The sequence below is a fragment of the Enhydra lutris genome, unplaced genomic scaffold (genome assembly GCF_002288905.1).
Source record: "Enhydra lutris kenyoni isolate GAN:26980312 unplaced genomic scaffold, ASM228890v2 scaffoldscaffold17, whole genome shotgun sequence".
In the NCBI taxonomy this organism is placed as follows: domain Eukaryota; kingdom Metazoa; phylum Chordata; class Mammalia; order Carnivora; family Mustelidae; genus Enhydra; species Enhydra lutris.
Genome location: NW_019154101.1, coordinates 29,291,498 through 29,309,732, shown reverse-complemented (window position 1 = coordinate 29,309,732; position 18,235 = coordinate 29,291,498). Strand labels below are relative to the sequence as shown.

Here is an 18,235-nt window from a genome sequence, read left to right as displayed (position 1 = left end):
TGAGGGTTGATGGGGGGAGGGGGGTTGGGAGAGGGGGGATGGGGTTATGGACATTGGGGAGGGTATGTGCTATGGTGAGTGCTGTGAAGTGTGTAAACCTGGCGATTCACAGACCTGTACCCCTGGGGATAAAAATATATTATATGTTTATAAAAAATAAAATTAAAAAAAAAACAAAAACGGGGAGCCTGCTTGGCTCAGTGGTAAAGCATCTGCCTTTGGCTCAGGTCATGATCCCAGGGTCCCGGGATCGAGCCCCGAATCAGGCTCCCTACTTGGCAGGAAGCCTGTTTCTTCCTCTCCCACTCCCCCTGCTTGTGTTCCTCTCTCACTTTCTCTCTCTCTCTTTCTCTGTCAAATTAATAAAAAAAATAAAATCTTAAAAAAAAAAAAAAAAACCCTCACAAAACATCCCAGCTCTAAAGGCTTTGAAGGTAGCTTGACTTTTCCTTTTGAGTGTAGAACACTAACCAGGCTGCTGAAAATAAATTTTCATGAGAAGTTCAGATATGTCTAAGTGCTCAAGTTCATCTGCAATCTTCGGGCTTTCCCTATACGAGTAATTTCTTAGAAGTAAAGATGAATTAAGATACATTTCTCATGACCTGTAAACTGTAGGCGAGTTGAATGTGAAGATATGATAGTCCAGTATGTACAAAGTCATTTCTTTATTTCTTTAATTTACCTCGGTGAGTCCATTGTACCCAGGTAAACGGAGAGAGGCTAATTTTTCTGTTCTTTGCAGTCTTGCCATTCAGTCTGCAAAATCTACTTATTTAGTTGGTTGACCAGAATATATAAATAAGCCATGTAGGACTACCTCTTACCACTTCCACTTGAATTTCTTGTCTTGTTTATTCTTTCTTACTTTTTTTTAGAAATGTCAGTACTTCTGTGCAAGTGATTTTTACACATTTTAGTAAAGCTACACTTCTTTTTAAGACTATCAAGGAGAAACTCCAGTAGGTTAACTTAACAAAGGCATTTTCTTAAAAGTCTTAACACTTTCAGTATTTGTACTGCATGCCCTTATGATGTTATTATCTGCTGCCTAAGTCAGAGTTTGTAATAAAATTTCTGCAAATATGTTACAGCCCTTAATAAGAAGTATTGGTACTCCTTAGTCATTAATCTGTTTTTAACTAGAATGTGTTTGGGATTTTGTTGTTGTTGTTAACATAGAATGTTCGGAGCACCTGGGTTGCTCAGTGGGTTAAGCCTCTGCCTTCAGCTCAGGTCGTGATGTCAGGGTCCTGGGATGAGCCCTGCATTGTGCTCTCTGCTCAGCAGGGAGCCTGCTTCCCCACCCCCACCCCCGTCTGCCTCTCTGCCTACTTGGGATCTCTGTCTGTCAAATGAATAAATAAATAAATAAATCTTTAAAGAAAAATAAAAAATAAACATAGAATGTTTTGTTTCATTAGCAGCTTTGATCAGAGAAAAGTTCATTCAGAAGGTCCCTCATATTAAAGTCCTTTATGAACACTCAAATGTGACCTGAATGAATGAATGAAATCTCTTCTTAATATAGTGAAACCATAGGGATTAATTCTAAGTGTCCTGTCAATCCTCCTATCTACTGATTCCATCTTTATAATAATCCTATTCCAGACACGCTCAGTTTCTTTTTCTGTCCAGGAGAAGGAAGTAGTTTATCTTTTTCCCTAAAATACCCTATTGTTTGCAACCTTTTTTTTAAAGTTCATTTTATTTTATTTTATGTTAATAACATAACATAATTATGTTATGTTAGTCGCCATACAGTCCATCATTAAGTTTTTGATGTAGTGTTCCATGATTCATTGTTTGCATATAACACCCAGTGCTCCATGCAATACATGCCTTCCTTAATACCCACCATCGGGCAACCCATCACCCGACCCCCTCCCCTCTGAAACCCTCTGTTTGTTTCCCGGAGTCCGTAATTTCTCATGGTTTGATCTTTATCCATTTTTCAGCCTTTTTCTAACCCTCCCCTTTGTGAGATGAGACCCATCCATGGTCAGGGGTGTGATGTCACAATGTTCTTTATATATTTTAAATATGTTCTTCATCAGGTACATGATTTGCAGATATTTCCCTCCAGGCTCCGTTTTTCCTTTTCTTTCTCTTAACAGTAGCTTTCGAAGAGCAAGCTTTATTTCGATGAAGTCCAGTTTATCAGTTTTTTTTGTTTTATGAATCATGCGTTAGTTATAGTATCTAAGCACCCTTTACCTAAGGTCATGAAAGTTTTCTCCTCTGTCTTCTTATAAAAGTATTATAATTTCAGGTTTTATATTTAAGTCTATGATCTGTTTTGCATTCATTTTTATATATGGTATGAAGATCAGAAGGTTTATTTTGTTCTGTTTGCATTTGCATATCTGGTTGTTCCAGCACCATTTGTTGAAAAAACAATCCTGCCTCAAATGAATGGCCTTTTCGTGCTTTTGTGAAAATCAGTTGTCAGTCTATGTGTGGGTTTGTTTCTAGCACGTGGACTCTTTATTCTGGTCCATTGATCTATTTTTCTGTCTTTACATCAATAACACACTGTCTTGATTACTACAGTTTTATAATATGTCTTGGAATTAGGTATCATTGGTCCTCCAACTTTGTCCTTTTTAAATTTTGGTTTAGCTATTCAAGGTTCTTTTTATGTCCACATGAATTTTAAAATAAGCTTGTTCTTCAACAGAGCCTACTAGAATTCCAGTTGGCATTGCCTTGAGTCCACAGATCCGTATGGGGAGAACTGACATGTTAACAATGCTCACTAATTTGACTCATTAACATGTTATATTTCTTCATTTATTGAGATCTTCTTTAATTTCTCTCAACACTATTTTTTTTCAGTTTTCAAAGTATAAGTCCTACACATGTTTGGCTCATTTATTCCTGAGTATTTCGTAGATAAATGATATTATTTCCCAATTTCAGTTTGTAATTGTTTGTTGCTCATTTATAGAAATACTGATTGTTGCATGTTAAACTTGACTCTGCCATCTTACTAAAATGCCTTTTTAGTTTTAGTAGCTTTTCAGTATATTTTACTAGATTCTCTACATAGACATCCAAGCAAATAAAAAACAGCTTAATTTCTTTCTTTCCAAACTGGATGCCTTTTATTTTTATTTTTATTCTTCTATTTTTGCCTTATTGCATAGGATAAATCTCCAGTACAGTGTTACAATGTCAAATAGAAATGATGAGAGTACATAGTGTTATCTTCTTCATGACCCCATAGATAATGAGTGGGAAAGCCTTTAGTCTTTCACTATTAAGTATGATATTATCATAGGTTTTTTAATAAATGTACTTTATCAAGTAGTTTCCTTCATTTCCTGGTTTTCTGAGAGTTGGTATCAGGAATGGATGTTGGATTTTTGTCAAATGCTCTTTCTGTATCTATTAAAATAATCACATGATTTTTCTTTATTAATTTATGCTAATACGGTAAATTGCATAGATTTTCAAGTTTTTTAAAAGATTTTATTTATTTATTTGACAGAGATCGCAAGCAGGCAGAGAGGCAGGCAGAGAGGGAGGGGGGGAAGCAGGCTCCCTGCCGAGCAGAGAGTCCCACGTGGGGCTCGATCTCAGGACCCTGGGACCATGACCTGAGCTGAAGGCAGAGGCTTAACCCACTGAGGTACCCAGGCACCCTAGATTTTCAAATTTAAACTTATCTTTCATTCTTAGGATTAACCCTGTTTAGTCGTGGTATGTTGCCATTTTTATAGATTGGTGAACTTGATTTTCTTTAAAATCTAATTTAGAACTTTTTGCATTTTGTTCATGAGAAATACGGGTCTATAGTTTTCTTGTAATGTCTTAGTCTGGTTTGTTATCAGGGGAGGTCAGCTTCATGGATAGAGTTAGAAGAATTTCCACCTCTTCCATTTTCTGGAAGAGGCTGTGTAGATTTGTTTTTTTTTTTTTTTCTGTTATAATTTTTATTTCTTCATTAACACCCCCTATTTGATGACGTGATTTCCTTTAGTTTTTTTTAACGTATTTACAACGGTGGATTTCAAGTCTTTGTCTAGGAAGTCCAATGTGTAGACTTCCTAAGGGACAGTTTCTGTTGATTGCTTTTTTACCCTTTGTATGGGCCAGACTTGTTTTTTTGTATGTCTTATAATATTTTGTTGAAAACTGAATATTTTAAGTGCTATAATATGACAACTCTGGAAATTAGATCCTTCCCTTCCCAGGGGTTTGTTGCTGCTTCTTATTGTAGTTGTTCTTTGTTTGTTAAATATCTTCTCTGAATAACTTCCATAATGCTATGATGTTTTTGCCACTGAAGTTTCTGCTTGATCAGATTAGTGATTAGCTAATTGAACAAAGATTTCCTTGTTGCATGGAGCACTGGGTGTGGTGCGTAAACAATGAGTGCTGGAACACTGAAATGAAATAAAATAAAATAAAATGAAAAAAAAACTGGAAACAGTAGGTCTTAAAATCTTGCTAAGGGGTTCTCTTGGGGTATTGTGCACCCCTTCAATATTTAGCCAAGCCATTAGCAACTCTGTCTTGGATTTCACCTCCGGTTAGCACAGGGCATTAAGATCAGCCAGAAGTGAAGGCGTAAGGCCGTCTTAGGCCTCTGCTGTGCATGCACACAACCCTACACATGTGAGACATTCTAGACCCTCAGAACTATGTCCGAGCTTGTTAAGACCCCTGTGGACATCTTACTTCCCCAACTTCTCCTTTTCAGCTTTTCAGGTAGTCTATTGTTTGGCTACTGTTAATCCGTCACTCAGGCAGCCACAAAGTTAACTGTAACTGTTTTCAACAAGTGCCTCCCAGGGAAAAGGCAAGCTCTGAGATAGGTCAAATACAGACAGCCTTATGTGCTATCTTCCAAAGAAGTACCAGACAGATCAAGTAATGAGCATTCTTTGGAAATGAGGCTTTAAAAGAGCTCCATCATTCTTCTATGCCTGCTGCAGGCTTTCACCATGAACGCAGGCTCTTCTTTTTTAAGGTCTTCACAGAGCCAATAGGGGGATAAGACTAGGTCAAATTGAAATGCCACAACCCTCCAAGATCTTACCAAGATTCAACCATTTTTATTGAATAAACATTCTCCAGTTGCCACAAGCTTTTGGCTAATCTCCAGAATTCTGAAAAAGTTGATTCTAACCATTTTTGCCTGCTTTCTCCTACCTTATTTGGAGAAGAGAACATTCAGAAGTCAGCTCCACCACTTTCACGGACATCATTTTGTTTCTTCTTCAAATATTGGATAAAATCACCAGTAAAGCCGTCTGGTTCTGGAATTTTCTCTTTTGGAAGATTTTTAACTACAAATTCAATTTATGTAATAGAAGTAGAGCTATTAAGGTTATCTAGTTCTTCTTGTATAGACTTTGATAGATTGTTTCTTTCAAGGAATTTGTCCATTTCAGGGCACCTGGGTGGCTCAGTGGGTTAAAGCCTCTGCCTTCGGCTCAGGTCATGATCCCAGGGTCCTGGGATCAAGCCCCACATCAGGCTCTCTGCTCAGTGGGGGGCCTGCTTCTTCCTCTCTCTCTGCCTGTCTCTCTGCCTACTTGTGATCTCTTTCAAATAAATAAATAAAATCCTTTTTTTTTTTAAAGACACATTTATTCAGCGTCATGATCAGACTATTACATTTAGCAATCAACAGCATGGGTGCAAAAAAAAAATCTACATTAAAACCCTTTGTTGGAATGCTTTACACTTTCCACAGAACAGAAACTAAAATAACCTGTTATACAATTAGTCACAAATACAGTCCTCGAGTTTTTTTGCCCATACACATAAATAAATAAAATCTTAAAAAAAAAAAAAGGAATTTGTCCATTTCACTCAAGTGGTTGAATTGATTGACATAGTGACATAGTTGTTCATAATATTACCTCATTATGTTTTCAATATTGAAAGAATCTGTGGTAGTGTTGCATCTCTCTAATCCCTGCTGTTGATAATTTCTTTCTCTTTTTCTCAATCAGCCTAGCGGTTTATCAATTTTATTGATCTTTTCAAAGAATTGACTTTTTGTTTCACTAATTTATATTTATTGTTTATTTTCTATTTCATTGATTTCCAGTCTGGTTTTTATTTCTGCTTACTTTGGATTTAATTTGTCCTTTTTCTAGATTTTTAAAGGGGAAACTGTGGTCATTGATTTAACACCTTTCTTCTCTACTAATATAAACATGCAGTGCCATAAATTTCCCACTAAGCACTGCTTGAATGGCATTCCACAAATTTTGATATGTTGTGGTTTCATTTTTATTTCTTTCAAAACACTTTAATTTTCATTCAGATTTCTTCTTTGACCTATGGGTTATTTAGAAGTGTGTCATTTCATTTCCAGTGTTTAAGAAGTTTCCCAGAGATCTTTCTGTTACTGATTTCTGATTCCATTGTGGTCAGAGAACATACATACTGTCTTTGATCCAGATCTTTTAAAATTTATTGAGAATTGTTTTGTGATTCTTAATATGGTCTTCTCTACCTGAAGTATTCTTTTATAAATAAATTGGATCACACAGGCTAATTGTGTTGTTTATGTCTTTTGTTGCCTAATTTTCTGTGTAGTTTTCTGTTATTGAGAATAGGGTATTGAAGTCTTCAACTAATATTGTGGGCTTGTTTTTTTCATTCTTATAGCTCTGTTAGTTTTTGTGTCATGTATTTTGAAGCTCTGTATTAGGTGTCCATATATTTAGGATTGTTAAGTACTCTTGCAGGATTGACACCCTTATTATTAAATGACTATTTCTGGTCATATTTTTTTGTTCTGAAATCTCCTTCACTTAATATTAACAAAGTTTCTCCAGCTTTCTTTTAGTAGTGTTAGAATGGTGTATGTGTTTTCATACTTTAAAGATGCAAATAGGTTGAGAATTGAAGCATGTTTCTTATAGGCAGCATACAACTGAGTCATGCTCATTTTATCCAAAATGACCATTTCTGCCTTTTAATTAGGGTAATTAGGCAAACATTTATATTAATATGATTATTAATATGGATGGATTTTGGTCTATTGTACTATTTTATTTTCCATTTGTCTCATCACTTTTTTCATATTTTTCTGCCTTATTTTAGATTGTTTTATTTTATCTTGCTTGCTAGCTTAATATCTATAGTGCTGTGTTTCACTATTTTAGTGATTTTTCTTAGGGTTTGTAATACAAATTTTATCACACAGTAAATCTTCAGGAGCTTTAGGATGGTACATTTCCATATCTTCCCTCCTAAGCTTCATGCTTATATAGTCACACATTTATTTAAGTTAAAAACCCCTCAGTATGTTATTATTTTTGTTTAAACTGTCATCTTTTGAAGAGATGACATAAGAAAATCTTAATATTTGCCCATTTTGTTTCCATTTTCAGTATTTTGTAATTCCTTTGTGTAAATCCATATTTTCACCTACTATTGTTTTCCTTATGCCTGGAAGACTCCCTTCAAAATTTATTGTAGTGTTGGCTAGCTAAAAATAAACACCTTCACTTTTCACATGTCTAGAAAGAACTAGTTCATCGTTGTTTCTGCAAGCTTATTTTCATTTGGCATGAAATTCTGTGTTGAAAGGTTTGCACTTTTTTTTCTGGTACTTTAAAAATGTTGCTCCACTGCTTTCTCACCTACAGTTTTTTCCAACAAAAAATAGACTATTATGCTTAACTGGTTTCTCTGTACATATAGCTTGTTTTCTGCCGCTTTGGCTCCTTATAAGATTTCTATCACTGGTTTTGCTCAATTTGGTCTTTATGTTTCTTGTGCTGGGGGTTGGTTGGATCTGTAGGTTTATATATTCATCAAATTTGGAACATTTGGGCCTTGTTTCTTCAGTTTTGTTTTGTTTTTTTCTGCATTCATCCATTACTCTCCTCTTCAAGGGTTCCAATTACACGTATATTAGGCCACATAAAGGTGTCCCACAGCTCACTGATGCTTTATTTTTCTTAATTCTTTTTTTTTTTTTTCCTGTGTATTTCACCTTTCTATTATAGGGGCTTCCATTTCATTTCTATTAATAGTTTCTACTGCTATGTCTTTGAATTATTTGATCTTTTCTCTGCAGTGTCTATTCTGACTTTAATCCCTTCCAGTATATTTCTCACCTCAGGCATTTTAGTTTTCATCTCTAGAAATTCACTGTGGGTCCTCTATCCTCTAGATATCTTCCATGTGTCTACTTAACCTTTTGAGAAGGTGGAATATAGCTATAATAACTGTTTTAATGTTTCTTCTAACATTGTTTTAATTGTAATTCTAACATCTGTGTCAGTTCTTGGGTCAGTTTCAATTTTTTTAATCCTCATCATAGGTTGTATTTTTCTATGCCTTGCCCCCCGCCCAGTAAATTTTTATTGGATGCCATACATTGAAATTTTTACCTTTTGGTTGCTAGATATTTCTGTATTGCTATAAATATCCTTACGTTGTGTTATAGAATGTAGTTAAGGTACTTTGGAACAGTTTGATCCTTTCAGGTCTTGCTTTTAAGATTTGTTAGGTGGGACCAGAGCCATCGATCATTCCTCAGTACAGACACAAATTCCCCTCAGTACTCTATGCAGTGCCTTGTGAGTTGTGAGTTTTCCAGCCTGGCTGGTAGGCACAGGCACTGTTCGGGCCTTGGGAAATTTCCTCAGCATCCATTCATCAGTACTTGCTAAATACTTGAAGGGAACCCTTTGCAGATTTCCCATTCTCTCACTGGGAAGCTTTCTCCTTCCTGGCACTTTGAACACTCACCACCTCCGTCTCCTCAGACCTTCAGCTGTCAGGGAGTCCACCAGGACCCACGCAGGCTTCACCTCCCTGTGCTATGGCCTGGAAACTCTCAAGGTAGTAAGCTGCGTCACCATAGGGTTCATCTCATTTATTTTCCATCTCTTGGGTATCAGTGGCTTTTGTTGCCAGTGATTCATTGCCTTGAAAACTGTTATTTCATATATATTAGTCAGCATTTTGCTTTTTGTCTTGTTTGTGTGTGTGTGTGTGTGTGTGTGTGTGTGTGTGGTGGTTTTAGGCAAGCAGTATAGTCCCTGTTACTGCATCTTGGCTGCAAGCAAAGGTCTAGATACATGTGTTTTCAAGGTAATTTTCTGTTAGATTGTATATAGATTATTAGAAAAGGTGGAGGGGATCACACAGTTGGATTTTCCTACAGTTATCTGTGAAAGCCAAAGGTAAGATAGCATTTAAGTCTTAAAGACCATATTGAGACAGGATGAACAAAAAGAAAAGGACCCAGACTTCAGGACATCGGGAGCTAAAGTGTGAAAGTGCCTGGGGTTCCCTGAGGCTAACGGGCACTCTGTGGCTAGAACAGAGGTCAAAAACTAGCGCCTGCCCGGCAAGATGCAGTCCTGGTATCTCTGGTTGGGTTCAACGTGTGTGTGTGCATATGTGCATATGTGTATAATTTTCAGTTGCCCAAATACAAAAAGATTTCACATAAATGCAGACTTTCTACTTCTCTTGAAAATAATCAGGAGTTCTGGACCACAGTTCCACAGTCTTTTGTGGTATCCCTGAACTGGAGCTGAGGCAGTGGATTGCCTCCCCTGTGGGTCATCCACTCTTCAATTTGCCAGTTTATTGTGTTACCCCCAGTTTGCTTCTCTCATTCACCATATTCCTCTCCTGGATCCCGGAGATACCCAGATTTTTACTTTAATGTCCAAGGATAGGTTCCCTGGAGAGAGATTGCAAATTATCAGTGCTTATTTTTATTTCAGGTGAAGCTTTTATTTATTTATTTTTTTTAAAAACATTTATTTATTTATTTATTTATTTATTTATTTATTTTTAATAAACATATAATGTATTTTTTTCCCCAGAGGTACAGGTCTGTGAATCACCATGTTTTACACACTTCACACAGTGCTTATTTTTTTAGAGCTCAGATTTCCTTTCTCTCATTATTCTCCCCCTTTTGAAATAAATACTTTATTCTTTCATCTTTTAATTTCTGACCTTTTCCTTCTCAGCCATCTGATCTCACTTTACTTACCTTTATATCTCCACTTCATCATCTCCAACCTCCATACAGTACCACTGACTGGGTCGCTTAAGCAACAGAAATTTATTTTTTCAGTTCTGGAGGCTGGAAGCTCAAAATCAAGGTTCCAGCAGGGTTGATTTCTGATGAATCATCTCCTCCCAGCTTGCAGATGGCCACCTTCCTGCTGCGTCCTCACATGGCCTTTCCTCTGTGCATGTGGAGAGAAGGAGCTCCATGCTGTCTCTTCCTCTTCTTATCAGGACTGCCAGTTCCATAGATTAGAGCTTCCCCTGTATGGCCTCATTTAACTTTAATTAACCTCCTTGAAGGCCCTCTTTCCACTTTGGAGATTAGAGCTTCAGCCTGTGAATTTTGAGAGAACTCAGTTTAGTTCATAGCAATCTGTATTCAATCCTACATATTACTTGGTTTTGAAATTTTTGCATCTGTGGCAAACTCTTCCACATTCCCAGATATTCTAGAAAGGAGATACTGCCTTCCACTCTAAAGTTCCCTTTTTTGGGATCCCTGGGTGGCTCAGTCGGTTAAGCATCTGCCTTCCTCTTAGCTCATGATCCCAGGGTTTTGGGACTAAGTCCTGCAATGGGCTCTTTGCTCAGCGGGAAGCCTGCTTCTCCCTCTCTCTGCTGCTCCTTCTGTTTGTGTGCACACACTCTCTCTCTCAGACAAATAAATAAATAAATAAATAAATTTTTTAAAAGGAAGCATTTTTAAAAATAATAATAATAAAAATTTCCCTTTTTTCATTGCTTTTGTATTTTTTGGTTCTAACATTATTTACACTAGTATGCACTCATTCACAAAATATTTGTTTTATATTTACTCCTACTGTTGGACTATTTAAAAAGCTGCATTCCACATCCCACAGGTCTGAATATCACAGCTTTTCAACTTTTTTTTTTTTTTTTTTTTTTTTGAGTATAGTTGCCACACAGTGTTCTGTTAGCTTCAGGTATACAGCATAGTGATTCAATAAGTCCATACATTATACTGTGCTTCCCACAAGGGTGGCTACCATCTCTCACCATACAACACTATTACAGTCTCATCGACTGTATCTGCTAGGCCATACCTTTTATTCTCATGATTATTCATTCCATAACTAGAAGCCTGTATCTCCCACTCCCCTCTGCTCTGGCAACCATCGGTTCTCTGTATTTATAGGTCTGATTCTGCTTTTTGTTTGTTTGTTCATTTGTTTTGTTTTTTTTTTTATGTTCCACATGTTAGTGAAGTCATACAGTATTTGTCTTCCTCTGTCTGACTTACTTCACTTAGCATAATGTGCTAGATCCATCCATGTTGTCACAAATAGAAAGATCTTGTTCTTTTTTGTGGCTGAGTAATACTCCAGTGTGTGTGTGAGTGTGTCTGTGTGTGTGTGTCTGTGTGTGTACCACATCTTCTTTATGCATTCATCTATCAGTGGACACTTGGGTTGTTTCCATTTCTTGGCTGTTATAAATAATGCTGCAGTAACATAGAGGTGTATATCTCTTTGAATTAGTGTTTCCTTTTCTTTGGGTAAATACCCAGTAGTGGAATTTGTGGATCATCTCACAGCTTTCTTATACACAAACTTCCTTCACCTTTCTCTTTGTCAGTAAGCAATCTCCTGTTATTTCTACATCACACACACACACACACACACACACACACACACACACAAGCACACATACACACGTTTTTCCACTAATTTGATAAAAACCTTCTTTTTTTTTCTTTTTTATAAAAAGCTTTCTGGTCTTTCCCAGGCATCTAATATTTTTCTAAGAGAAGTGAAATTGATTTTATTCTGTCCCTTCATCATGATGAAGAAGGAGCCCAGTCAGCTAAAGGTTCATGTCTCTCCATTATTTTGAGCAACTCCCTGCCTCTCACCCCCCAGTGTAATCACTTATATATGGGTGTCACATGTTCTTTCAGAACATCTGTTCTGTCAAGCTCCACTTTCTGTTCCTACAGCCCCTGTCCCAAATCAGAGCCTCATGTGAACTGTTGCCGCAGCTTTCTTATGGGCTCTTGTTTCTCATCTTGCCCTCCTGTAGTTCTGAAGTAGGCAAAGAGCAGAGCTGTGAGGACCAAGCACACATAATGGATATGCACTTGAAGAAGAATGAGCCAAGCCAGCGGAAGAGTAACCCTAATAGAGGTAAGAGGAAAACCAACACAAAGTTGTATTGTAGAGTCAGCAGAGAAAGATTTAGGGAAGGCATGGTCAGCCGTGACAAATGCCAAATAAGTCATGGAGATGAAAAGTACAGCGTATTCCCTACAGCACAGGGAATATAGTCAGTAATTTTGTGATACCGTTTTTTTGGTGACAGGTGATAAGTGCACTTAGCATGATAATGAGTAAGGTATAGCATTGTCAAACCCCTGTGTTGTAGCCCTGAAACTAATATAATATTCTTTGTGAATTATACTGCAGTTAAAATAAATAGTGACAAATGCCAAAGGGAGAAGTAAAATACAGACTGAAAAGTGCCCTTTTGGGATTTGTAGCCAAGAGGCCATTCACAACCTGCAAAAGAAGAATTTTGTTGAGAGTCCTGGAAGCATGGAGCTGATTGTTTCCAGTACAGAGGAAAAGATGCTCAGAAGGGACTGCTTCTCCAAGAAGCTGTGCTTCAAAGGAAAGGAAAAGCTGGGCAGCAAGCAGTGGAAAACACAGGATTTAGAGACCCTTATAGAGAGGAGTGACAAGAGTAGGTACAGAGAGGCAAGAGCCTCGTGAGAGGAACCACTCAAGGTGCAGGACAAGGGGAGTAACCCCTGGGGACCAGAGAAGATACACACATTAAAATGTGAAACAAGGAGGGGTCACTTTTCTACCAAGACAGGCCAGTGAGACACATTTGTTTAAAAGACGATGTGTTCCGGTGGGGGAAGGAAGATATGAAGGACACGGTTCTCTCAGTCAGGGACAGTGAAGTCTGTCTGCCGAAAGTGAGCGTTCCACCTGTATCATGGCACACTTACAGAATTGGCATCGTCAGAGAGCAGATTCAAAATTCTGTAGATTTTCATTATAAAAAAATAAAGATTCACTACACCAAATGCATACAGATACATAATCATGGGTTAAGGAATAACTTTATCTGGTAACAGAGTCAGAAAACATTTTGAAACAAATTTTAAAAATAAGAACTTTGAGGGCGACTGGGTGGCTCAGTGGGTTAAGCCGCTACCTTTGGCTCAGGTCATGATCTCAGGGTCCTGGGATCGAGTCCCGCATCGGGCTCTCTTTTCAGCAGGGAGCCCGCTTCCCTCTCTCTCTCTCTGCCTGCCTCTCTGTCTACTTGTGATCTCTGTCTGTCAAATAAATAAATAAAATCTTTAAAAAATAAAAAATAATGGGGCGCCTGGGTGGCTCAGTGGTTAAAGCCTCTGCCTTCGGCTCAGGTCATGATCTCAGGGTCCTGGGATCGAGTCCCGCATTGGGCTCTCTGCTCAGCAGGGAGCCTGCCTCCTCCTCCTCCTGTCTCTCTCTCTGCCTGCCTCTCTGCCTACTTGTGATCTGTCTGTCAAATAAATTAAAAAAAAATAAAATAAAAAAAAAATAAAAAAATAAAAAAATAAAAAATAAGAACTTTGAAATGATACATGTCAAAGAGAAAAAACACACCATAAGCAAAATCCAGCAACAAACAATTACCCAAGATGAGGAGGAATTTCATAAAATATATGATAGATAAAGAATTAATATCCTTAATGTATTTTTTATTAAGATAAAATGTATTATTTGCCCCAGGGGTACAGATGTGTGAATCGTCAGGCTTACAGATTTCACAGCAATCACCATAGCACATACCCTCCCCAATGTCCATCACCCAGCCACCCTCTCCATACCTCCCCCCACACCGGCAACCTTCAGTTTGTTTTGTGTGATTAAGAGTTTCTTATGGTTTGTCTCCCTCCCAAGCCCATCTTGTTTCATTTATTCCTTTCCTACTCCCCAAGCCCCCCACCCTGCCTCTCAAATTCCTCATATCAGAGAGATCATATGATAACTGTCTTTCTCTGATTGACTTATTTCGCTCAGCATAATACCCTCTAGTTCCATCCACGTCATTGCAAATGGCAAGATTTCATTTCTTTTGATGGCTGCATAGTATTCCATTGTATATATATACCACATCTTCTTTATCCATTCATCTGTTGATGGACATCTAGGTTCTTTCCATAGTTTGGCTATTGTGGACATTGCTGCTATAAACATTCGGGTGCACATGCCCTTCAGATCACTACATTTGTATCTTCAGGGTAAATATCCAGTAGTGCAATTGCTGGGTCGTAGGGTGGCTCTATTTTCAACTTTCTGAGGAAACTCCATGCTGTTTTCCAGAGTGGTTGCACCAGCTTGCATTCCCACCAACAATGTAGGAGGGGGTCCCCTTTCTCCGCATCCTCACCAGCATCTGTTGTTTCCTGACTTTACCCTTAACGTATTATTTTTTTTAACTCTTCAAAATCAACAAAGAAAAGAAGGAAAGTTGACGAAGGGCATTCAGAGGACAATTTTACCCTATTGTAGGAAAATATTCAAGTATACATGCACCGATTCAGTTAAAAAGCTCTTCCTTCAAGCAGTGTTTTAAAAATAGGAAGAAAAGGGGCACCTGGGTGGCTCAGTCAGTTGAGTGTCCGACTTTTGATTTCAGTTCAGGTCATGATCTCAGGGTCGTGAGATCGAGCCCTGTGGTGGGCTCTGCACTCAGCAGGGTGGCGGGGGGGTCTGCTTCTCTCCCTCACCCCCCTCCCCTGCTCGTGCTCGCTCTCTCTCTCTCTCAAATAAATATGTAAATTTTTTAAAAAATAGGAAGGAAAAAATTGGATTTATAGAGTTTACTAAGTTATGAAACCTTTATATAAGAGAATACCATGTGATATTATTCATTACATTATGGAAGTATTTTCATAGACATGGAAAGATGTTTATGATAAATTTTTAAGCAAGCAAAAGATAATTATAAAATAGTTTATATATAACATATGTAGTTGACTCTTGAACAACATAGGAGTTAGGGGCGCCAGTCCCCAGTCCACACAGTCGAAAATCCTCATATAACTTTAGGCTCCCCCAGACACTTAACAATAACAGCCTACTGTTGACTAGAAGCTTTACTGGTAACCTCAGTAGTTGTTTAACACATATTTTGAATGTTACATGTATTATATACTATTCTCTTACAATAGAGGAAGCTGGAGAAACAAAATGTTATTAAGAAAAATATATGAGAGGGGCGCCTGGGTGGCTCAGTGGGTTAAGCCTCTGCCTTCGGCTCAGGTCATGATCCCAGGGTCCTGGGATCGAGCCCCACATCGGGCTCTCTGCCCAGCAGGGAGCCTGCTTCTCCCTCTTAGCCTGCCTCTCTGCCTACTTCTGCCTACTTGTGATTTCTCTCTCTGTCAAATAAATAAATAAATCTTTAAAAAAAAAAAAAAGAAAAGAAAAATATATGAGAAAATACATTTATAGTATTTCACTATATTTATCAGTATCAGTATCAGTATGGCATCTGTGGACAAGGTGAATCTTCTGTACCTCCATCATTACTCTCTTATGTGATACAGGACATTGTAGATGTTAACACGTGTGACTAGCACTGACATCAAAAATGAAAGGATAATGTGAAAATTTGTATTTATTTAAAGGTATAACTATTTATGCATTGATAACAAAGAGGCAGCAATGTGGTTGCTTTATGGTGGCCCAGTGTAACCAACGTCATTGCTTCCCAGTCGCCTAGCCTATATAGTAATGAATGAATGGTTACAGCATAGAGTGCTGTAGTTCTGTTTCATGATACTGATTAAAAACATTATTATATTAAAAAGAAAAAAAAACAACTTATGTGTGATGAAAGGCGGATAAGCAGTTTCTCTGATTAGGGGAGAGAGAGGTATCCTGTCCTGTAATGGTTTGTCTCCCTCCCAAGCCCATCTTGTTTCATTTATTCCTTTCCTACTCCCCAAGCCCCCTACCCTGCCTCTCAAATTCTGGCCCCGTCGTGCCAGAGTGTAGCCAGGTTCCCTGCATCCAGTCCTAGTGGACCCCACCTGAGGCCCCCTGCGTGCCAGCTCCTCCATCTGTACTTGGTCCGACTGTAGCTCATTGTAGGTGACTGGTTATCACACCACCCCTGGCCCCGCCGGGCCCTGCATGGAGTGTGGAAGGTCCCCGCTCACCCTTCATCATGAGTGATAAACCCCATACCCCTTGATGTAGATAGGCTGATAGCGCTCTGTTCTTTTGGCTTAATCTCCTTTTGGTTTGGTTTTCCCTTTACTAAGACTCTGTTCCTACCTTCTTCAGGCTGCCTAGGATATGTAGAGAGACATCAGTAACCATCCGTGAGGAGAAAAAAGCCTGCATCATGCATAAGGACACAGTTGAGCGTTAGGTGGCCTCCTGACTCATTATTGTTACATGCCTGGGCACATGTGGACGGTTTAGTGACCCCCATGACTTTTGGATGAAACCTATATAATCCTTTTACCAAGCTGTATTGTCGCCTCCTGTGAAGGAAATAGTATCACTTCTGTTTTTCCCCAATTAATTGCTCTTGTGTTCTTTTACTTCTTTCTGTATTTTTTTATTTGCATCAACATTCCGGACATCGAGGACCTCAGCAAATCAGTTTAAAAATGAGTGTGAAGGGGGAACTAAAGTCAAAATATTTTTAGAAGATCTTAATGCCTCTGTCTAGCATGCCAACAAGAATGCATTGATATTGTGAACATTTGTGATACATGTATTAATAAATAGAATCATTACAAAAAAAATGAGAAAGCAAAGTTATAAAAGTTATAAAACAGGAGGAAAACTAACACATTATTAACTTTATTACCTATCACTGCCTACGTAAGGCTAGTCTGTCCACTTCCATATAAGTGTTGCATACAATGTTCCATACAGTGAATACTTAGGCAGTGATGAGATGATGACACAAGCTACTTAAATTTTCACACGCAGACATACGCACATTCACAGTAGATAAATTGATTGACTGTGTGGCATGATTACTGTTCATCAATGGAAGTGGAGCATCGTCAAGGTCAGGCGGAGGAAAAGGAGGAGGAGGAGCTGGTCTTGCTGTCTCAGAGGAGGCAGGAGAGGCGGGCACACTCAGTAAAACTTTACAGAAATACGTAATTTCTCTCTAACTTTTTTGTTTTTCCATTTCTCTAAAAACGTTTCTATATTGGGGAGGAGGGTGCCTGGGTGGCTCAGTTGGTTGAGCTCCCAGGTCTTGATTTCGGCTCAGGTCATGATCTCAGGGTCATGAGATCGAGACCCCTGTCGGGCTCTGTGCTCAGCAAAGAGTCTGCTCAAGATTCTCTCTCTATATCTGCCCCTCTCCCCACTCACTCTCTTTCTCTCTTTAAGAAAAATAAATAAATCTTTAAAAAAATGTTTCTATAAGGTACCCATCCCTTTTCCACCATTTGCTTTAGTTTCATTGCTACCATTTGCTTCATATCATAAAAGGGTCTCAGTCGTAAATGAAGTCAAATCCATTTTGAATAATCGGAAGACTTCTGCTGGATTGTCTCCTGTCCAGTGTCAATTTGTCTTCTTATGTCTTTCTTCATCATCTGGCACTTGTTCAGAGGTACTCATCTCTATCACGTTGTCTTCTATTCATTCCTCTCGTATAGTGTATATCAGTACTTGAATTGCTCCAAGATCCATATCTTGAAACCCTTTACCACCCCCCAACTTTTTTGCTACATCTCCAATATTTTCCATGGTTTCCTTGATTGGCTCTGCTATAAATCCTATAAATTCATGGACAGCATCTGGATACAGTTTTCTCCAGCAGGGATCTATCATTTTGGTCTTGATGGCTCTCATGGCTTTCTCTATAACACTGATGGCATCTTCAGTGATGTAATCCTTCCAGGTTTTCATAATGTTCTCTCTGTTGGGGTTCTCTTCCATAGCATTGACAGTCCTTTCCCTAGAGTAACATGTGTAATGAGCCTTAAAGTTTCCTTTGGCCCCCCTGACCTAAAGGCTAAATTAGAGACATTGTGTCTGGGGACAAGTAGAACATTTCAGTGCCTTCGGTGTTGAACTCTTGGGGTTCTGGGTGGCTAGGGGCATGGCCCAATATCAAAAGAACTTTAAGAGGCAGTCCTTCACTGGCAAGGTACTTTCCAACTTCAGGGACATAGCATCAGTGGAATCAGTCAAGGAAAAGGATTCTCATTGTTCAGGCC

The 18,235-nt window shown here is 38.4% G+C and overlaps 1 protein-coding gene across 1 annotated transcript in view; it reads left to right on the top strand.

Moving 5' to 3' along the window:
* Positions 1–12,107, top strand: part of LOC111147750 (Abelson helper integration site 1) — a 206,142-nt gene extending 194,035 nt beyond the window's left edge. Inside the window, exon 26 of the mRNA XM_022503972.1 lies at positions 12,055–12,107. The gene's annotated coding sequence lies outside the window, so the exon portion shown is untranslated. The remainder of the gene's footprint in view (positions 1–12,054) is intronic.
* The last annotated feature ends 6,128 nt before the right edge of the window (positions 12,108–18,235 follow it).